The sequence below is a fragment of the Carcharhinus amblyrhynchos genome, chromosome 25 (assembly GCF_965287045.1).
Source record: "Carcharhinus amblyrhynchos chromosome 25, sCarAmb.v2.hapA, whole genome shotgun sequence".
In the NCBI taxonomy this organism is placed as follows: Eukaryota; Metazoa; Chordata; class Chondrichthyes; order Carcharhiniformes; family Carcharhinidae; genus Carcharhinus; species Carcharhinus amblyrhynchos.
Window position 1 is genome coordinate 7,776,384 of NC_137348.1, and position 23,752 is coordinate 7,800,135.

A 23,752-nucleotide genomic window follows, 5' to 3' on the forward strand; every position below is an offset into this window, starting at 1 on the left:
TAAATGTAACAGTTTAGTGTTTGGTTTCATGTCCTCTTTTCTTTCATCGATGTGTTAATCATTTTGTAGATAGGGTGGCACGGTGGTTAGCACCACTCCCTCACAGCACCTGGGATTTGAGTTCAATTTTGGCCTCGAGTCTATGTGGAGTTTACGTGTTCTGTCTGTGTCTGCGTGGGTTTCCTCCCACACTCCAAACATGTGCGAGTTAGGCGGATTGGCCATGATAAATTGCCCCTTAGTGTCAGGAGGATTAGCAGGTGAAACACATGGAGTTACGGGCATAGGGCCTGGGTGCGATTGTGGTTGATGCAGGCTCGATGGACCAAATGGCCTCCTTCTGCACTGCAGGGAGTCTGTGATGCATGATACCAATCTCACAGCTGTGGAGAAAACCTCAGACCACAGAAAGGTATCAAAATTTATTTTAGGCAAATTAGTATTTTCTTTGTAAATTGATTTATTATTTTGCTGATGCATAGGGACATGTCAGCTGTTAAATACTTGGAGTTTATTTCAGACGTCATTACTGGTTGTGGAGTATAATTTTGAAAAATCTTCCCCCTTACTCCTCCTTCCTTTGCACCAAGTTTGGGATGGCGTGAGATGAGGGGATGGGCGTCAAAACATTATTGAGGTTATTAAGTGGCCAGAATTGATTGGTACAATAAAATTTCAAAAAAATGCTGCAAATACCTAACAGGTCAGTAAGCATCATTAACAGGTCTTTCCATGAATAGTAGATGTGGGCGTCGCTGACGCAGGCAACGTTTATTGAGAAGTGAATTGCTTTCTTGAACCGCTGAAGTCCATGTGAACATAAGAACACAAGAACATAAGAAATAGGAGCAGGAGTAGGCCATCTAGCCCTTCGAGCCTGCCCCGCCATTCAATAAGATCATGGCTGATCTGTCGTGTCTCAGTTCCACATTCCCGCCCTCTCCCCATAACCCTTAATCCCCTTGCCTACCAAAAACCTATCTACCCGCATCTTAAATATATTTAGCGAGGAAGCCTCCACCACTTCAACGGGCAGAGAATTCCAGAGATTCACCACCCTTTGAGTGAAGAGGTTCCTCTTCAACTCCGTTCTAAACCGCCTCCCCCTCCTTATCTTGAGGCTGTGCCCTCTAGCCCTGCTGTCCTTTCTGAGTGGGAAGAACCTCTCCACTTCTACCCTATCCATCCCTTTCATCATCTTGTACGTCTCAATGAGGTGGTGTAGGTGCACCCAACTGTTCGGAACAGCAGTACATCTCACGGACACAACAATCTTATGATTTCATTTGAGAAATTTTCTTTGTTGTATTGAAAAGGTAAAGGCACCATAGTCCCAGATGACCATACACTGGTGGCGATTTAACCTGAGCATTATCACACCTCAGGTTAGGAGGGGGGGGGAGGGGGGGAGGTGTGCTTGAGCATAATCTCAATCGGCACAGGAATTGAATCAGTGCTGTTGGCGTCACACTGCTTCACTAACCAGCTACCCAGCCAACTGAGCTAACAAATTCCCCTAAACACTTTATGTTTAAGTTCTCTTTACTTACTGTGGAGAGACAATAGAGCTGATGTCTCAAGTCAGGATGACCTTCCATCAGAGCACTGATGAAGGGTCATCCAGCCTCAAAACATTGGCTCTATTCCTGTCAGACCTGCTGAGATATTCCAGCATTTTCTGTTTTTGTTCCGCCTGTTTCACCAATGGCCGATGGGCGAGGAAATCTGTCATCCATACCTCATCCTTGATTTATTATTGTCACACATATTGGGTTACGATGAAAAGTATTGTTTCTTGCGTGCTATACAGACGAAGCATATCATTATATACAGGAAAAGGAAAGTTTGTTTATTTATTTATTGGTGTCAAGATACAGACAAAGCATTCCGTATATAGAGAAGGAAACAGGAGAGTGCAGAATGTAATGTTACAGTCAAGGTTAGGGTGTAGAGAAAGATCAACTTAATGCAATATAAGTCCATTGAAAAGTTTGGCAGCGGGGAAGAAGCTGCACTTGAGTCGGTTGGTATGGGACCTCAGACTTTTGTATCTTTTTCTGACAGAAGCAGATGGAAGAGAGAATGTCTCGGGTGCGTGGGGCCCTTGATTATGTTGGTCGCTTTGCCGAAGCAGCGGGAAGTGTAGACAGTCAGTGGATAGGAGGCTGGTTTGCGTGATGGATTGGCCTACGTTCACGACCTTCTGTAGTTTTTTGCAGTCTTGGGCAGAGCAGGAGCCATATACCAAGCTGTGATACAACCAGAAAGAATGCTTTCTATGGTGCATCTGTAATCCCCATGACTTGCCTGGGCTTGCAAAATCTCACTAACTGTCCTGACTGGAGACATAAGAACATAAGAAATAGGAGCAGAAGTAGGCCATCTGGCCCTTCGAGCCTGCCCCGCCATTCAATAAGATCATGGCTGATCTGTCGTGGCTCAGTTCCACTTTCCCGCCCTCTCCCCATAACCCTTAATCCCCTCTCTTATCAAAAACCCATCAACCTGCTTCTTAAAAATACTTAGCAAGGCAGCCTCCACCACTTCAACGGGCAGAGAATTCCAGAGATTCACCACCCTTTGAGTGAAGAAGTTCCTCCTCAACTCCGTTCTAAACCGCCCCCCCTTTATCTTGAGGCTGTGCCCCCTAGTCCTACTGTCTTTTTTGAGCGGGAAGAGTCTCTCCACCTCTATCCTATCCATCCCATTCATCATCTTATATGTCTCAATGAGATCTCCCCTCATTCTTCTAAACTCTAACGAGTACAAGCCTAGTTTATTCAGCCTCTCCTCATAGCTCAACCCCCTCAACTCCGGTATCAGCCTAGTAAACCTCCTCTGCACTCCCTCCAAGGCCAAAATATCTTTGCGCAGGTGCGGCACCCAAAACTGCACACAGTACTCCAGCTGCGGCCTCACCAATGCCCTATACAGCTGCAGCAAGACCTCCCTACTTTTATATTCAATCCCCCTCGCTATGAAGGCCAGCATCCCATTCGCCTTCCTGACCACCTGCTGCACCTGCAAGCTGGGTTTTTGCGACTCATGCACAAGGACCCCGAGATCCCTCTGCACCGTCGCCTGCTACAGTTTTTCGCCACGTAAGTAATAATCCTTCCTACCATTCTTCCTACCAAAGTGGACCACCTCACACTTGCCAACATTAAATTCCATTTGCCATTTCCTGGCCCATTCGCCCAGCCTATCTAGATCCTTCTGCAGACTCTCCACACCCTCCGCGCAATTTGCCGTTCCCCCAATCTTGGTGTCATCAGCAAATTTTGACACCCTACACTCGGTTCCCTCCTCCAGATCATCTATATAAATGGTAAAAAGCTGAGGCCCCAGCACCGACCCCTGGGGCACCCCACTAGTCACCAACCGCCAATCCGAATAGCACCCGTTGACCCCCACTCTCTGCCTCCTATTTGACAACCAGTCCTCTATCCACGCTAACACCCTACCCCCAACTCCATATCCCCTTACCTTCTGCAATAACCTCTTATGAGGTACTTTGTCAAACGCCTTCTGAAAATCCAGAAAGACCACATCCACCGGCTCTCCTCTATCCACTGCCCTAGACACATCCTCAGAGAACTCCAGTAAATTTGTCAGACACGACTTCCCTTTAATGAAACCGTGCTGCATCTGCTCTATCAAGCAATAACCTGAGCTTAATGTTCACTCCACTTACATTGTCTGTACCTTTAAGACTTGATTACCTGTAAAGACTCGCATTCCAATCATTATTTTGTAAATTGAGTTTGTGTCTTTATATGCTCTGTTTGTGAAAAGATCTCCCGCTCACCTGACAAAGGGGCAGCGAGCGCTCCAAAAGCTAGTGCTACCAAGTAAACCTGTTGGACTTTAACTTGTTGTTGTGAGACGTCTTATTGTGCCCACCATAGTCCAACGCTGGCACCTCCACAGCAGTGGTTGGGTGTGTGGGGGAACAGGTGGCTGGTTTTTTTGTTTACCAGTGGGCAGGGCCTGTTGCCGGGATACGGCGTCACGGGCGGGCGGCGGCGACGTCAGTTCCGTTGCTAAGCGGGCTGGTTTCCGGTGCGGTGGAGAGCTGCGCTTGTGTGTCCGGGCGGCGGGCGAGAAGGTGCACGGAGAGTGTGTGCGTGTGAGAGGGGGGGGCGAGAGAGCGGAACACACGGTGCGGGCGGTGCCGCTGAATGGAGACAAAGTGCGGGTAAAGGAGGTTTTCCCCTCTCCCGGTGAGAGTTGGTGTTATCGGGCAGGCGGGGGCTGTGGCTCTGTCCGGGGGGGCCGGGAGGCGCCGGGCGATCGCCTAGCGACGCTGGGATGGGACTCGGCTCCCTATCCAGGGGCCGCGCATGCGCGCGGGAGGCGCCCGGGCATCCCCGGAGCGCGCGGGCGCTGCAAGTTTGGGAAGTCTTAAAGTTTATTTATTAGTGTCACAAGTAAGGGTCATTATTAACACTGCTGTAAAGTTACTGTGAAAATCCCCTTGTCAACACACTCCGGCGCCTGTTTGGGTACGCTGAGGGAGAACCTAGCATAGCTGATGCACCCTAACCAGCGCATCTTTCGGACTGTGGGAGGAAACCCATGCAGACATGGGGAGAATGTGCAAATGCCACACACTGATCGAAGACCAGAATTGAACCTGGGTCGCTGGCACTGTGAAGGAGTAGTGCTAGGCACTGTGAAGGAGTAGTACTAACCACTGTGCTATTTAAATTTTGTAAACTTTGAAGTTTGCAAAGAACTTAGGCAAAATTTTCCCCTGCTGCACACTGGGAGGGAATAGGGAGGAAATTGCTTTTATTTTGAATATGTGGTTTTTTTTTTGCCCCCATCTCTTCCCTCCGCTCCCCTTGTTTCCCCCCCATCTCCTTTTCCTGTGTCTCTCTCCCCCATTCCCTCTTCCCTCGCCTCTCCCGCATCTCTTCCCTCGAATCTTCCATCCCTGTCTCCTCTTCCTCGGATCTTCCACCACCCCCACCCGCACCCGCACCCGCACCCGCACCCGGTTTCCTCTTCCTTCCCTTGGATCTTCCACCCCCTGTCTCCTCTTCCTTCCCTCAGATCTTTGGATCTTCCTTCCCTCAGATCTTCCACCCCCATCTCCTCTTCCTTCCCTCAGATCTTCCACACACACACACACACACCACCCCTGGCCGCCTGTTGTCTTCTGCAGGACCTGCTTCCCCCAGAAGCTTTCTGTTCCAGTAGAATACCCTTGTGTTCTGTCTCCATGCTGGGATATGAGCAGCTTGCTAAGCATCTCATCAGTGCAGATTTGAAGCAGGTGTTTTCTTTTATGTTCTTTGTAAGTTGTAATTCTCTCAAATAATATGTAATAAATGCCACTTTCTTTTTGGAAGTCACAGTTAATACTCACCTATATGTCTATGCACATGTTGACTAATACTGCTGTTTTTATTGCGAGGAACCAACCAACACCAGCAGGAACTGTATGTGTTTGTTGAGATTCATTGCAATAGAAATGATTCATGTTTTTGTAGATATGGTTGAAATAATCTGTACATTTAAATGCATGTATTTCAGACATCAAGAGTTTTTGGAATGTATAAGTGGTAAGATGACTTTTCAAAGTGCCGCCTCGACGTATTATTCAGATTTTTATATTACATGACTTGGTATGACTGAAATATTTTCAGCCAGTTGCCATTTCATATTGCTACTCTAAAATGAAGCATGTGCAAATTTATCTTTTACCTTCTCCCAGTAGATTGCTGAGGTTTTTAACTGTCGTTGTTATGTAGTTTGCATGGGACATAGCTCATTGGACATTTTCTCTCAGGCAGGTCTGTTCCATAACTTTAGAATTAATATATTGTGTGAATTTGGCTGTAAATGTGTTCTTAAGTATGTAACACAACTTAGTCTGAATTCTCCAAGTTATTCTGTAACGTGGATGCGGCGAGGCATGGTGATTGGAATCTCCTTTATGTGGCTTCCCTCTTGAGGGAATCGGAGCATTGAGATGTTCGTGTCAGCAGTTTGAAATGTGAAAATGAATGGAGCTGACACTTAATCTTTAGGTGTGACCTCCAAGGCTTTCATAATACAATGACAAAGATGATAAAGAACAAAACTTGGATAGCCCTGCTGTGACATGGTGTCAAAGTTTGTTTGAGTCATGTTAGTTTCAATTTATCAATATTATCTCTGCAGTTTTGTATGCAGTGTGGCTGTGGGCATAATGCCATAGTTTGGGTCCAATATTTCTAGTGGAAGTAAAAAGTACAACTGGAGGTCACAACAGTGAATTTTCCTTGGCAGTGTTAACTGGGTTATCAATTTTGCATGTGTATAAAGCTGATAATTCTGCTGCAGAAATACAATGGTGCAGTTCAGTTTTTGAGGATGATAGGGAAATTTTATTGACTAGATGGCTTGTAAAGGGTGAATGAATCAGTTATTTGTTTAAAAACAAATGCCTGTGTTAAAGTGAATGTACTGCCCAAAAAAAAATCTGATTTTAAATCCTATTAAAGGCAAAAATGAGGAAAGGCCCACTTGGTCCGTCAACCATTATTGTTCAAATGCTCACAATCATGCAGCCTTGAATCTGGCTGCATTTTGTATGATGCTAATAATGCTAGTTCTGTAAATGCGCACAAATTTTGTTTCAAGTTTTTAATATCAGAAAATGTTGAAATCTTCAACATGTCGCTGGGACATTTTTCTGTTGCAGTTTGGAATCCAGTTAAAGAAACAAGTCACTTAAACAACATTTGAAATAAACTTTTCTTTTAGTAACCATTAACAAAGAAGCTGGAGTCCCAAAAGCTGATCACAGGTGTTGTCTGACTAAGCAGTTGACAACATAAATATATTTTTAATTTGAGTGTTTTTACTTTCCTGAAGTAATGGTTTGGAAATTTGTGCTCGGGAATCCAGTGGACTGCATAAATGCAAAAGCTTGGTCAGAATCATTTGGAGGTTGTAAAAATAATCCAACTTAATGCCAAGGTTTTTGAAACAGAACACAGGGTAAATTAACTATTGTAAGGCACAATTTGTTGAAGTTTTAAAGTTGTCTTTGACATCTTATTTGGAAAAGGTGCAAAGGAAAACATTTCAAATGGAAATTTGACTTATTCAGTTAGTGTATAAACAAAGTGTGAGGCAATATGTTATTCTCTTATGAAATATTCACAAGTTCCAATGTGATTTTCTTTTCCATTATATTGCTGACATGTTTCTGTGGGGTTTTTCCATTATAAGTATTTACATAAAAATGCTGGCATGGAATCAGCCTTGTGGACTGGAAATGTGTGTATGTACACACTTCTAAAAAAAATTATGCAGTTATACTTTGCCCCTTCCCCAACTCTTCCCACTGCTTGATTGACATTGCATCCATTCTTTTATTCCACCACTGGCACGCTGTTGCAATGCATATTGTCCACAAGGTGTATTGCAGCAACGTGCCAAGGCTTCTTCAAAAGTGTCTTCCAAACTTGCCCCTCACCCAAAGTTAATTTGAATTAGTTTATTAAGCTGATACCAGAAAAGAAGTACCCCTTAGATGCACGTGAGGGCAAAGAGTATATGAGAACACAAACCAGCAAGTACTCCTTCAAGTCTCTCACCATCCTGACTTGGAACTATTTGGCTGTTCTTTCACTGTTGCTGGGTCAAAGTTCTGGAAATCCCTCCCTTACAGCACTCTGGGTATACCAACACTGCACAAACTGAGGTGTTCAAGGTGGCTCATCACTTTTTTGAAGGCATTTAGAGATGAATAATAAACGTTGACCTTGCCAAGGATGCCCACATCTCGAAATGGATTTTTAAAAATCAGCTCTTTTTCAAATATATTCTGTTTATCCACCAGGGATCATTCTTGTTGTGATTCTACCCAGGTGCATACGTGACCTTTGCTGGAAGCCATAGTAACTAAAATAACATCACTCCTGAGTGTACTTGTACTGCACTGTTCCAATTGTGTATCAAACATACATTTTGCCTTTTTAATTATGTCCATACTTTAGTTTCTCCTTTGAAAGTGCTGTTTCCTGTTACTTGCAAGATGCTTTCTGAGCCTCCCAATGCTAAATCAATTCCTTCATTATATACTTTGTCTTGTTATTTGTCTGCTCACCAGATATGAATGTTTCTTCAAATGGTTATGAATATGCTTTGTCCTGTCAGGGTGAACTAGATAGACCATGGCCTTTATTTCATTACCAATTCTTGTGCTTAGTTACCTTAAATTCTGATTAATGTGCACTTTCGTGAATTTTCTTTATTCTGTAGAACTCAATTATGCACATATTTTGAAAGGCATTTGATTTGAGATGGCTTAGTCTCTGGCGCTAAGCATTTTTGCCTTATGGTTCCCATCTTGTTTCAGCTATGATGCCTTTATAGCTCAACATTGTAAAAATGTCATTATTCACACAATCAATTCAATACAGTTTACATAAATTATCTAAAACTAGGGAGGCATATGGGAAAGAAATATGATTGCACAACAACTTAAAAAAAAAAGTCCCAAGTTTCAAGCTACTCAACTAACAAACTCAAGGGTATAAATCTGAATGCCTGTACTCCCTTGTTGGTTCTTAAGCCTCAATTTTTTTTATGCTTAAGCTTCTCTTTTCCGCTGCGGTGCAGGACTCCCCCATCATTGAGGGTGGGGATATTTGTGGAACCAAAATCTCCAGTTAGTTGTTCAATTGTCCAAAAATAGAAATTTGGTTGTGTTCTCTGAGAACTTCTTGTGGACTAGAATGTGACATAAGTCCTTCCATAAGTGTATATTTTCATCACTAGAGTTTGAAGGGCAACCCAAGGGCTTTCTTAGCTCATTGTTCAGCATAAGCATTTCAGGGCTCTGTTACTTGTGCTTCCCAAATACTTTCATCTTTGCCTGTTTTTTAAAACTAGAAGGCAGCAGTAGTGAAGTATGGCTATATCTTGTAATAGAACCATGCTCTTGTATAGTCTCAGCATAAGTTAATGGTACTAATTGTATAGTCTTTCCGAATCTGTAATTGTAAAATAGTTCAGTGAGATGGACTCAATGAGCCGTGGAAATGAAACATATCATGCAATAGTGGCACAGTGGTTAGCATTGTTGCTTCACAGCGGCAGGGTCCCAGGTTCAATTCCAGCTTCAGGTCACTGTCTGTGTAGAGTTTGCACATTCTCCCTGTGTCTGCGTGGGTTTTCTCCAGGTGCTCCAGTTTCCTTCCACTGTCCAAAAGATGTGCGGGTTAGGTTGATTGACCATGCTAAATTGACCCTAACGTCAGGAGATTAGCAGGGTTGCTGGAATAAGGCCTGGGTGGGATTGTGGTCGTTTCAGACTCAATGGGCCAAATGGGCTTCTTTTGTACTGCAGGGATTCCATGATTCAATATTCCAATGTCTGTGTTCCACTGCTAGTTCTGCTGCTTGGTCTCCAAGTAACTGTTGAAATTTTTAAATCCTGTGAGACACCTTTTCACACTTTATGGTAGATGAATCTTGCTCAACTTCAAAAGACTTGGTTGTAAAAGATAAAGTGGTTTCCTTTGAGATGAGAATGCTGCTTATGTTCCCATCATGCAGCTCTCTGGCAAAGGCCAGGTTTGGCATCGTCCACATAGCAGATTTGCAGATAACTAGCAAGCATTGGTTCCCTTGCCTACTGTTTGTTACCCAGGGCAATTACTTAGCATGGAATCTTCACTCCAGGAAAATGTGGCTTTGTGTCTTTGACAGAAGAACAAAATAGAGATGTCTTGTGATGTATTTTAAGTTGGCATCTGAGAGCCTTTGCAAAGAGTTGGTGATAGATTCATGAAGTCTTAAATTACTGTTCAATAGGAACATGCAGCGCTGATTGTGGGTTTCTAAGAAGTACAATCTTCGCTGGCCCTGAAGTGTGAGAATGTTATGCAGTATTGATCTAATCTGTGTATTTTTAGCAGAGCGCGATCTAATGTTCTTACGTGTGATTGAGCCTGATGGGTTGGCAATTTCAATTTCCTTATAGCAGATGAGTCCTTGTGAATAGTATTAACTGAGATTATCTGTATCGGGCATTATTCTGGCTTTTTGCTTATAATGTCTGTCATTTGCAAAGTTTAACTTTGTCATCTTCTGGCTGTCAGTGCAGTCTTTTTCACTATACTCCCCCCCAGCACTACCTCAATTATTTGGCCATCTTCAGGTGTAAGCTACTTTGCTGTAGTGACCATCATAGCCAGTCCAAATCACTCATTGGATACTTTCTCTACAGGTCGCTCTGTGGTGGTCACTGACTCATTTCAATTCCACCCCCCAGTCCCCATGTATAGGAGGTGCTGTTTTTCGGATGAGCTATTAAAACAAGGCCCTGTTTGTGTTCTTCAGCGAATGGGGGAAAAAAATTCCATGGCTTTAGTTTGAAGAAGAATAAAGGCGTACTAATTGGCTTCCAGGCCAAAAATTATCCATCAGCCAGCATTACTTAATTTAAATTTGATGGCTCCTTTTTCTTTTACATGAATCGGATCTAATCAGAATTGTGAATGTTGTGAAATAGTCTGCACTTTAACATAAATGTGGACATCAGAGGAAAACAGATTGTGATTTAAAAGACCAATAGCATGGTATTGTCTAGTTCAGTACAGATAAAGATATTGCAAATATCAAAACTACATATTTAAGAAAGCTGACAACATATTTACTTTGATATTATCGACTCGAGACAGAAGTGAAATTCCAACATATACTCAAAGTATGGAGACTCTGAGACACTTGTGCAACTCAAAATCCTTTTGTTACTGATGAACTGTTGTAAACAGAACACGAGTATCACCTGTCCACATTCTTGTCATCTTGGGCCATAGTACCACTGAAACCATTATCCTTTTCATTAAAGGAATTAAAAGGGCAATTTGAATTGAATGGCATGCTTAATTAAAGGCTACCTTGGCTGCCTCAAAAGCCCTCAATATGTGAAAGCCTACAACACCGTGTGATGAAATTACCCACTACCCTTTTTCTTGGAAGAAGGACTTGGAACTTGTAATCAGTCACATGACTTAAGGCAGCTATATTTATCTGTTCTTTTTAAAATTAACAGTGGAATCCGTTTGGATCTGAGAGAACATCTGAAAATCTGTTGAATTAGCTGCAAGATAATGCAGCTAAGGTAGACCATAAGGCGTGGGAGAAGAAACGGGTCATTCGACCCATTGAGTCTGCTCTGCCAATCAATAGGTTATTGCCAATCTGATGTGAGGATGCAGAGGGGTTAGCACTGCTGCATCACAGGGACCTGAGTTCAGTTCCAACCTCGGGTGGCTATCTGTGTGGAGTTTGCACATTCTCTCCCTGTCTGCGTGGGTTTCCTACAGGTACTCCAGTTTCCTCCTACAGTCCAAAGATGTGTAACTTAGGTTGATTGGCCATGCTAAATTGTCTCTTAGTGTCAGGGGGATTAGCAATTTAAATATTTGATTTATTATTGTCACGTATTGGTATACAGTGAAAAGTATTGTTTCTTGCGCGCGGTACAGACAAAGCATTCCGTATATAGAGAAGGAAACAGGAGAGTGCAGAATGTAATGTTACAGTCAAAGTTAGGGTGTAGAGAAAGATCAACATAATGCAATATAAGTCCATTGAAAAGTTTGGCAGCAGGGAAGAAGCTGCACTTGAGTCGGTTGGTATGGGACCTCAGACTTTTGTATCTTTTTCTGACAGAAGCAGATGGAAGAGAGAATGTCTCGGGTGCGTGGGGCCCTTGATTATGCTGGTCGCTTTGCCGAAGCAGCGGGAAGTGTAGACAGTCAGTGGATAGGAGGCTGGTTTGCGTGATGGATTGGCCTACGTTCATGACCTTCTGTAGTTTTTTGCAGTCTTGGGCAGAGCAGGAGCCATATACCAAGCTGTGATACAACCAGAAAGAATGCTTTCTATGGTGCATCTGTAAAGGTTGATGAGAGTTGTAGCTGACATGCCAAATGTCTTTAGTCTTCTGAGAAAGTAGGTGGGCTTTCTTAACTATAGTGTTGGCATGAGGGGACCAGGACAGGTTGCTGGTGATCTGGACACCTAAAAACTTCAAGGTCTAACCTAAGAACTTGAAGGGGTTATGAGGATAGGGCCTGAGTGGGACTGTTTGGTGCAGGTGCAGTAGACTAAATGGCCACCTCCTGCACTGTAGGAATTCTAGTCTATGATCATCGACTCCACTTTCCCACCTTATTCCTACAACCTTTGATTCCCTTACTAATTAAAAATCTATCTCGGCCTAGAATGTACTTAAGAACGCAGCTTCTACAACACTGCGGTAAAGAATTCCACAGATTCACTGCCCTCTGCGAGAAGAAACTCCTTCTCATCTCTATCTTAAATGGGTGACCCCTTACTCTGAAATTATGCTGTCTGGCCCTGGACTCTCCCACAAGGGGAAACAACCTCTCAGCATAGGTATGACATCTATCCCTTGAAAGAGAGAGAAGGGATCGCCCCTAACCTGTTCTGACTTCAAAGCTTACCTGAAAACCAGTCCCTTGGAAATTCAACTGCAAGAAGTATTATAGTTTATTGAGATTCCTCTGCTTTTTGAGGCTGACAATCTAATGAAAGTATTAATTCAACTGAGAAACTACAGGCTTACTGTGAAATAGACTAAAATCATTATACCTTATTGGTTTCTTGAACTGTATCTCAGCTTTGCATGTGGTAGTGAGAGAGGTATTGGGTAAGCGTGTGACAAAAAATAATCTTTTAAAAATTCACAATCGCTTACTGCTGGAAATTTTTAAAGATTGGGACAAGCACTCTGGGAAAGGAAATGCAGACTAACCTCGCACAAACGTTTTGTGCAATTTATTGCACAATGATCATTCTGTTTGTTATAGTATTTTAAAATTTTAGCTAACCTTCTGGACCCTACTTTATCTGATTTGAATCTGTTGATACAACATTGCAGCAGAATCCAGCTACTAGCACTAAGAATCTTTAGGGGTTTTATGTAGAAATTAAAGTGGATAAATTCCACTATTAATAAAAAATCTACAACTTTTGCAAAGTAAACATAGCTTTAATTATAGAACTAGCTTTGAGTTCAAATCTAGGATACTGTACTAGTGTATTATTTGTTGGGTTACTTTACAATGAGAGCCTGATGGATTGATAGGAAGCTACATTGCTGCAGTTTTAAATGGCCTTGCCCCTTTAATTCACCCCATGCTCCAAGCATTAGGGACTCTTCTAAGTTTGTTTACATTAAAGTGAGAGTTTGTGAGATAGCAGTTTCACCGCTGATTAAGCTAACAGCTCACAGTATCTTTTATTTACACGACCTGGAATAGAAGGTTAAGTAAAACGTGCAGGTCTAGGCAATAGCTATGATAACACGTAAAGAGCGCAACGTGTGCCTTCCTGAGTCATTTCACAACTTCCCAAATCGATGCGAAGTCACAGCATGGTTTCAGTCTGTGGGCTGAAAATACCATTTGCTGTTGGTGCTGTTAATTAATGTTTTTAACGCACAGCGTGATCCATCCTAGTCTTAACTACTGTAAGCAGTTTAACTATCAGCATGTTGCATCATGGACTGAAGATTCTTAATTGGCCATTGGTTAACTAGGAAATGCATTTAAGATTTAGCATTTAATCTTCCTCCTTTCTCTATAAAATATGTTCCTTTTTAAGTTCCAGATGTTTCATTTTTATTTAGTTTTATTTAATCTATTTGGACAATATCTGTGCCTCTTAAGCAATTGAATCTATTAGAGGGGAGATGGCAAGGCTGGCAGGGAGGATGCAGAGCAAGTTTGACGGAGTGGTCTGGAAGTGTGATTTTAATCTTCATTTTAAAATGAGGTGCTGAATGTTGGGAGCATTCCTGGCAAAGCTTATGCATTGTCAATGGCATAAGAATATGTAAGTAGGGAAGGTAAATAATGCAAGTATTTCACCAAGTCAGCAAAATGGCTCAAAACAAAGGTTTTGGTTACAGAATGCTGGTTCCAGAAAATTAATTTCACAATGTAAAACAGGCAATTGGCAAAGGAATGGAAGGTGTTGTTGATCATACTATCAAGTTGCACATATAATGCGGTAATCTACTCGCTCACGCTCAGTTTGGATTTTCTAGGGCAGCTTGATTCCTGACCTCATTATAGCTTTAGCCCAAACATGGTCAACAGCTGAACACAGGTGAAATGACAGTGACTGCCTTGACGTCAAAGCAGCATTTGACTGAGCGTGACATCACTGAGCCCTGGCAAAATTGGGAACTGAGAGCAGAGGGGGCAATTCTCCACTGGTTGAAGTCCTATCTGGCAAAAAGGAAGATGGTTGTGTTGCTGGAAGTCAATCATCTCAGTCCTTGGGTATTACTGCAAGTGTTCCTCGGTGTTCTAGGTCTAACCATCTTCAATGCTTCATCAATGACCTTCCCTCCATCATAAGGTCAGAAGTGGGGATGTTTACAGTACCATTCATGATTCCTAAGGCCCTAAGGCACTAACGCAGAGAGTGTCCATATGCGGCAAGGTCAGAGCAACCTTCGCACGTGGGCTACTAAGTGGCAGTTAACATTTGTGCTTGGCACTTGTGCTGCAATGACCATATCCAATAAGAGAAAATCTTATTATCTCTTCTGGCATTAATGCCAAAACCCCAACCACCCACACTGCTGTGGGTTACCATTGACCAGAAACTGACCTGGACCAACCATATAAATACTGTGTCTACAAGAGCAAGTATTATGTAGCGAGTGACTCACCACCTGACTCCCCAGAGCCTATGCACCTTTTACAAGGCTCAAGTCAGGAGTGTGACGGAATACTCTTCACTTGCCTGAATGAGTGCAGCTCCAACAATACTCAAGAAGCTTAACACCATCCCTGCAGCGTTTGATTGGAACCCCATCCAGTACCTGAAATATTCACTTCCACCACTGATGCATCTACAAGATGTACTACAGTAAACTACTGAGGCTCCTTCGACAACACCTTCCAAATCCAGATCTCTTAACGCTTTGAAGGACAAAGGCAGCAGATCATGGCAACATGACCACCTCCAAGCCCCTCACCATCCACTCTTGGAATTATATCAGTGATCCTTCATTGTTGCTGGGCTGAAATCCTGGAACACACACCCACAGTGTTGTGAGGAAGTATCTGCTCTGCCCGCACTGCAGTGGTTCAAGAAGACCGAACATCACCACCTCAAGGTCAATTATTGGTGTGCAATCAATGCTGACCTGGTCACTGATTCTCATACCCTGGGGGGAGAAGAATGACCTAACTGCACTGTGCTGACAATATACTGTACACGACCCCTTCTCCACTGTATTTAACTCTATCACCTTATCTTTTCCTTTTTCTCTCCCGTACATATTTATTTTCTCTATAACAGCATCTCTCTTTCACTTCAGCTATCCCTTGTGGTCTGAATTGTGCAGAATTGCCTCCACTGCCCTCTGAAACCTCTCCATCCCTCAATCTCATTTTGTTCCTTTAAGATTCTTCTTAAAATATATTTCTTTAACAAAGATTTTAACCATCTGATCTAATATCTCCCTGTGTCTCAGTGACATACTTTGTTTTATAATGTTCCTGTGAAATACTTTGGGACATTTTGTTACCTTAAAAGTACTATACAAATCATTTTACAGCCAAAAGAGAGTTGACAAAATCTGCATATTGATTATGAAAATAAATCACAACTCTGCCTACACAAGTTTAAAGCACCATTGGCACTCTACGGTTTGACAGCCACAGCTCAGTTGGCAGCACACACTCTCTAAATGAGAAGGTTGTCAGTTTAAGACCCAATCCAGATTTGAGTGCAAAATTCAAGGCTGGCACTCCGGTACAGTATTGAGTGCTGCACCAATCAGAGGTGCCATCTTTTGATAAAATGTAAAAGGTCCCATGATATGAGCAACAAAGTTATTCCTTGTGTTCTTGGCTAATATTCCACTCTCAATTGTTTATTTTTCCATGACATTTTTGGGAGGTTGCGGTGTGTAAATTGGTTGCCACACTTCCTGCATCACAACAGTGACTACGCTATAGTGTTTCATGTAGTTCTGAAAATTGCTATCTGAATTAGTTTCTTTTTCCATCCAAGACTGCATGATTGGACTATTATTAAACGGTAAAAAATTGCAGCATGCTGCTGTGCAGAGGGACCTGGATGTCCTTGGTCAAGAATCTCAAGGAGTTGGTTTGCAGGTGCAGCAGATAATTAGAAGGCAAATGGAATTTTGTCCTTAACTGCTGGAGGGATGGAGTTTAAAAACAGCGAGGTTATGTTGCAGCTGTATAAGGTGCTAGTGAGGCCATACTTGGCGTGTGTGTACAGTTTTGGTCTCCTTGAGAGAGGATATACTGGCACTGGAGGGGATGCAGAGGAGATTCATTGGGTTGGTTCCAGAGTTGAGAGGATTGGTTTATGAGGAGAGACTGAGTAGACTGGGTTATATTCATTGAAATTCAGAAGAATGAGAAGAGATCTTATAGAAATATAAGATTATGAAGGGAACAGATAGAAGTAAGGAAGTTGTTTTCACCGGCAGGTAAAACTAGAACTAGGGGGCACGGTCTCAAAATAAGGGGGAGCAATTTAGGGCTGAGTTGAGGAGGAACTTCTTCACACAAAGGGTTGTGAATCTGTGAAATTCCTTGCTAGTGAAGCAGTTGAGGCTACCTCATTGAATGTTTTTTAAGGCAAGGATAGATAAATTTTTGAACAGTAAAAGAATTAAGGTTTATGGTGGGCGGGTGGGTGGGTAAGTGGAGCTGAGTCCATGAAAAGATCAGCCATGATCTTATTGAATGGCAGAGCAGGCTCGAGGGGCCTGATGGCCTACTCCTCCTAGTTCTTATGTTCTTAAAACCAGAGGAGATTACACATGATTGATCGGTGCTCACTCAACAGTCTCCTGCACAATTTGTTCTTTCCTAAGACCTGACAACTGAATACCTTCTCTTCATTAATCAACCTTTTCCTTCAGTTAATTTAATTTTTTTTCATTCATGGGATGTGGGCATCTCTGGCATTTGCCCGTCCCTGAGGACAGTTGAGAGTCGACCCGTTACTGTGGTCCTGGAGTCACATGTAGGTCAGACCAAGTAAGGACATTAGTGAACCAGATGGATTTTCCTGACAATCAACAGTGGTTTAGTGATCATCAGTAGATTCTTTAATTCCAGATTTTTACTGAATTCAAATTTCACCATTTTCCATGGTGAAATTTGAACCCTGTCTCCAGAACATTATTCTGGGTATCTGGATTACCTGTCCAGTGATAAAACCCTATGCCACTACCACCCCTTACATGTTGTCACTTTGTGATACATCTTCTGTTCTCTCATCAGCCTTGGTATTGTCCTTTGCAATGGACAATGATTCTTCTTTTGTTTCTAGATTCAAATTTTTTTCCCATTAAATCCATTGTGCACTTGGGTTAGTTTAAGATGACCTTGCATGAAGAGCTTGCACTATTTCATCATTGACCCATTTACTTTTTGCAATTCACTTGCAATTAAAAACATTATAAACTTGGTTTAAAAGTAAAACACTGTTGATACTGGAAATCAGAAATAAAAATAGAAAATGTTGCATAAACTCAATAGGCCTGGCAGCATCTGTGGAGAGAGAAACAGTTAACGTTTCAAGTCAAGAATGACTCTTTTACAGATGGACAATGTTTCTCTCTCCACAGATGCTGCCCAACTGGCTGAAATCCAGCATTTTCTGTTATCATAAACTTGATTTAGTCTACACTTGTGTAGTTGAATATTTTGGGTTATATTTGGGAGATAAAAATTTGGATGGTTGGTCAAGTATTGTAAGCTGGATCCAGCTGAAATGGGAATTCTAAATAAAGGATGAGTGGTGAATTTGTACTTTACAGGCTCTTCATTATGGCTTGAATGTTTTGGGTGTCAAATATCTGTTCTGGCTGGGGGCAGACTGAATACTTTTTTGAAAGCTAATGACCTTCAAAACATTGACCATTGAAGGGTTGATAACGATTATGTGTGGATACTTGATTCAAGGCATTGTATTTTATAGTAGGTAAATGATGGAATTAGGAGAGCTTTCTTTGAGGGAGAGCTTTGGTTTATATATTAAAGGCTGGAGCAGGAAATGGCACTTTCCATGGTCTTAAGAAACCTTTTGTACAGTACAGTTGTAAGATTTCACAATTTATATGCTGGACGTTACTCCTCTTAGGAAAAATGTGTTGATGTGTGCCAATCTCAGCAGGCTGTGTGGCACCAGTGTGTCTATACCAAAGACTTTCGTTTCTGTTTTTAACGCTGTAAGTTTTGTATGTAAGCAGTATTTCAAGAAATTTTGCTTTATCTTGCTATTTTAGAGAGGCTACTTTTTTGAAAACTCATGACTTCAATGTTCGAAGAGGAACCATGTACTTTGCAAAAGACCTGAGAATGTCTGGTCATTCAGCGTAGACCATACCTGCAGGAAGATGCGATAGTACATCATTTTTTCCCCAAGCCCAATCCTGTAAGTTGTTTGCTTTCAGTATGTAATAACTTGATAGAGACACAATTTGGTATTGTTATGTATGCATTAAAAATGCATGATGGAACTCTTATGGGCATTGTGCTGCATTCCTGGTATCAAGGCTGAAACCTGAAGTGCAGAAAGAAAAAACTTACATTTATATAGCACCTTTCATGACCTTAGTTGGGTGGGGGTGCTGGGAAGGAATCATCAATCCATACCATGAAATGAACAATGTCACTGTGACCTTGTAGTCCCCAAACCATTTACAGCCTGTGAAATTACACTTTGTGTTGGCACTTTGCAATTTAGCACTAATTGGTGTATTTTCTTAAACTTGGTTTGTGTAAAACTATTGGTTTTGGCCAGCAGATAGAATTTAAAAATTAACGCCAATAATTCATGCATTGATAAAACCCAGTGAATAACTTTGAGAATGTTATTGGTTCTGTTTGCAATTATAAGGTAGTGTTTAGGAGAACTCTAGTCATTATAAATGCAGAATTGAGGTTGTACTTCGTTAGAATATTTTGATAATTCTTCATCCAGTTCAAATATCATACTTTTGCAAATTTGGCACTGAATGACATCTTTAAATCGGAAATGTACAATATTAAATGTATGCATTGATTAAAATTTAGGCAAGTAATCTATTTTTAGGATCAAGCTTTTATACCTTGTCTCAAGTCTATTTAATTTGCCTCACTGGGCAATCTGGGTGAAGTCTACTTTTAATTCACTGTTACTTAATTCATACTCTGATCATATTTTTGTTTAGCTATGGTTTCTTTATTCTCCTTGAGTTGAATGGTTCCAGTTTTTTCTTGCAAAAATGACTTGGAATTCCCAGGAGTAGATGTAGCTGAGCTGAGGTTATTAACTGTGGAAACTATGTCCATATCATTGAGATTGAAGTGAAACATTATACTGACCGTGTATCGACTTGAGCTCTGAGAAAGATCTAGCTGTGGAATTAAGTTATACCTTTTATACGTTCGAAGTTTGAGATGCATCTCCAGACAATACTTAGATGTGTCTGTCACTAGAGTGATGGCCTGGTGGTTACTTGTTTGCTGGTGGTGGTAGGAACAATGAGTTGTTGAACTGAGCTTTGCATAGAAGTGTTTGTTGGTGTGATTGCTATTTTATTTTAATAATGAGCACTAGAGTGTATATAAAAACTCTTCATATTCATTTCTTTCAGTGCTGGGTCCCACTGAGTTTGGCCTACTTAGAGTCAATAGGATTTCATTATGTGGGAATGAGAAGATGATTCTGCCTCTTCAGTGACATCTGTCTTATTTGGGACCCAACTATGCCAATTCCATCTGTATTCAGTACTGGAATGTGCTCACTAATGTGTCCTCTTAACCTTTTGGACACTTTTTTGTCTGTGTAGATTAGAATAAAAAGTGCAGGGAATCATGCAGCTTTTAAGAAATATTAGTTCTTAAATTGAATCATAAACAATGCAAATATGGAATGTGAATCATAAACTGCATAAAACAGATTTTCAACAAAATTCCAATTACTCAATCTCAATTTTACAAATAATTTAGTGAATAGTAGGCAAATTGTATTCCGTTCCTAGACAGGTTCACTAGACGACTGCCTCCCCACCCCCGACCACCACCAACAATATGGATCCTCCATGTTCTTTGATCTTTAGAGGGGGCTTGTTTGTTCTAAATTTGATGCCAGAGACTTTTGCTACAATAATTATAGCAGTCTTTAGATTAATACACTTTTGAATGCATTCACTCCCTTGGGTTAGGAGGCTTCCTCTTTGTAGTTCAGCATTAATCTGGTCAGGGCTGATAGGAGAAGAATCTGGTGCCGGTGCTGTATTAGCTAAGGAGAATAATGGTTTGAATCTCCAGAAAGCTTTTGAAGGGCAATAGTTTGCATAATTTCCAGAGGGGTAGTCTAACTCAGCTGTAAAATATATTCTATCACCACTTGGCAGCTCCAACGTAACACTTTTGAGGATAATACTTGATAACCAATTTTGAAATGAAGTATAGATTGTATGAAAGAGGCTGAATGAAGATCTTCAGTTAATGCACTTTCTTTAAAAATAAAGATTGTGTAGCAGTATGTTGAAATTAAAATGGGTGCACTCATCTCCTGCACTCTTTAGTTTCAGGATCTTTGTGGTGTAAAATTTCTTGCTGTCTCGATCTTCGCTCTTTTGTATTAGCTACAGGCTTCAAAATATTCATCTGTCACTTGATTTATCTCCACACATGACTCTTTTTAGATGTGGTGGTGCTTTGGACCTTTGCCTAAGTTTATAATTTAGAGAAAGTGCTTAGTTCAGGAATAATTGTGTGATTTGTTTGAGTTTTTCTTCATGCAAACATTGGGCCATAGCTGAGCATGGAGGTTGGCACAGTGCCAGCTTCTGTACCTATTCTATTGAAGGCAAACCTGCTAACTGCAGCTCTTTGATTTTAAAATTTAATTACAGCCTTTTATACAGAGTGCATTTGTAGGGCATTGCATCCAAAAATTATATGTACTCTCCCTCAGTCTTAGTATGTGGATGCCATTATCTCTATTAGCGTACAATGTTGTTTTAAGATTAGTTCGGATAATGACCCTGTTCAGGTCACTAAGCTGAAATGCAGATATTTAGTTTTTTGGTATAGATGTCGGTTTGGTTTTGTTTAAATTGCTAATTTATGTAATCAAATCACTGAAGTAAATTATCAAGTTTGTTTCAGCAGCCATCTTTAGTCTCTTACCCAGTGAGTGCACATCTATATAAGTAATCCTTTTGGCAATCTGATTTGACTTTAATCCAGATCTAATTATTTAAATTTACTCATAAAGGTGCCTCTGATGTTTTTAAATGTTCACATGATTTTCCTCTGGATGTCTTCTCTAGCATTTAGTTTTTGGTGCATTTTGCTGTATTTTCCCCAAGGTACAAGGCTTAGGGCTTTGCTGCACCGTGTTGCTTTCTGTGAAATTGTCAATTGTTGGATTTTTAGCTAATTTCTTTCAGCTGATTTATTTTCTTTTCTAGTTTAAAGTTTGATCTAGTCGCAGGCATGTGCTTTGATTACATCATATAAAAGCTTTTTATTTTGTCATTACCTCAAATTCTCATTTTTATTTGGTGTTTTTAGTTTGTTTTTTTTCTCATTTTAAATACAAAAGGGTACCTGTTTATCTTTAGCCTCGACTGTAGTGTTCATTTGTGTGTAATTCCAGCAATTGGCACGCTAGATTAAACAGGCTGGAAATCTTTTTTTGGTGCTATGAAATTGTCCTTTAAATAAAAAAACTTGCATTCATATTGGTGCTTCTGATATCAATAATAAAACACTTTTGAAGTGTAATCATGGTTGTTGCAGGGGAATGTTTCTTGAGTGCACATTTTCAGTTGGAGTCAAATAATTTCCTGTTAGTGTACCCTGTATGTGATCGACTTAGTCCATCTCTGACCTGGTCTCCACATATTTGGGAGTCCTGTGAAATATATAGAATCATCGAATCGCTACTTTGTACAACATACCTTCACTGAAAGACAGTAAGAAGTCTTTCAACAACATGTTGAAGTCCAACAAGTTTATTTGGTATCACGAGTTTTGGAGTGTTCCGAAAGCTCGTGATACCAAATAAACCTGTTGGACTTCAACCTGTTGTGAGACTTCTTAGTGCACCCACCCCAGTCTAATGCCAGCATTTCCACATCATGGCTTTCATTTGAGGACAGTGACTGTTTTATATTTCAGACTCCTTTTCCCATGGCTCTCCCTCAAATTACTGCTATTTTATTCTGTAGAGTTTGAGATTTGCTAATCTTTCATGGCAAATCATGTCTGAGATTAATCTTATTGTAAAACTGTCACCAGTAAGACATATGGTTTAGTACATTTTGCCTTGTGTGACCTAGGAACAATGCTCCGTGGCCTGCTGGAATGACGAGTTTAAAGCACACTTAGCTGTTTTGGAAAATATATTGTTCAGATCTCTGGCTGGAGCTGCTTGGAGCCTGCAGCCCCGAATGTCGTGCAACTCCAATGGATTCTGAGGCCACATCCCCTTTACTGCACTGTCTGCCATAAGCCAGGTGGATTTAAAGGGTGCTGTGAAGTGGCGGGCCAGTGAAAAGTTAAGTGGATGGGATTTGGCTGGTAGGCAGAGTTGTGTCATTAAGGAGAAGGAGGATCAGGCAAAATGTTGGATGGGAGAGGTGTTTGGTGTGTGGCTGTGGGGTGGGGTTGGGGGGGTTTTGGACTTTGGCTGGGAGGGATCAGTAAGAAGTCTCTCAGCACCAGGTTAAAGTCTGATGTCATCAGGGGTCAGGTTGAACATAAGAAATAGGAGCAGGAGTAGGCCTTCAAGCCTGCCCCGCCATTCAATAAGATCATGGCTGATCTGAAATGGATCAGTTCCACTTTCCCGCTTTCTCCCCCTAACCCTTAATTCCCTTGTCTATCAAAAAGCTATCCACCAGTGACTTAAATATATTTAGCGAGGTAGCCTCCACCACTTCAACGGGAAGAGAATTCCAGAGATTCACCACCCTTTGAGTGAAGAAGTTCCTCCTCAACTCCGATCTAAACTGTCCCCCCCCGCCCAATCTTGAGGCTGTGAGTTGAGTCATTACAGAGGAGATGTTGGAGAAACTTGGTTTGTTCTCACTGGAGCGACGGTGGTTGAGGAGTGACCTGACAGAAGTCTACAAGATTGAGAGGTGTGGACAGAGTGGATCGTCAGAAGCTTTTTCCCAGGGTGGAAGAATCACTTACTAGGGGGCATAGGTTTAAGGTGCGAGGGGCATGGTTTAAAGGAGATACATGAGGCAGATTTTTTTATACAGGTGGATGCCTGGAACTCCTTGCCGGGGAGATAATGGAAGCAGATATGATAGTGACTTTTAAGGAGCGTCTTGACAATTACATGAATAGGATGGGAGTAGAGGGATATGGTCCCTGGAAGGATGGGGCGTTTTAGTTAAGTTGGGTAGCATGATCGGTGCAGGCTTGGAGGGCTGAAGGGCCTGTTCTTGCACTGTATTTTTCTTTGGCCCAACACCTCTAGAACAAAGAACAATGGGGCCGTCTCATGCAGTTGGGCTGGATGGTATTGGGAGGGGGATTGGGATGGTTAGTCAGGGTGTGGTTGGTGCCAGATCAGGGAGGTGCCCCATTTGGGGTTTAAAATAATTACACTTAAGTTAGAAGTGCTTTTATTTTTTCCCTAAATCTTTGGATAACTATTTGCATGACACTGGCAGAGCCATCTGACGTTAGTGATT

General features: G+C 41.6%; 1 protein-coding gene across 5 annotated transcripts in view; it reads left to right on the top strand.

The window, feature by feature from the left end:
• The first annotated feature begins 4,095 nt into the window (after positions 1-4,095).
• Positions 4,096-23,752, top strand: part of LOC145358149 (nucleus accumbens-associated protein 2-like) — a 100,188-nt gene continuing 80,531 nt past the window's right edge. Inside the window, exon 1 of one of the 5 annotated variants that reach the window (XM_080211848.1) lies at positions 4,096-4,108. The gene's annotated coding sequence lies outside the window, so the exon portion shown is untranslated. Of the gene's footprint in view, positions 4,224-18,463; positions 18,481-23,752 lie in introns of those variants that run through there. The other 4 variants (XM_080211851.1, XM_080211845.1, XM_080211844.1 and 1 more) reach the window with 4 other exon arrangements.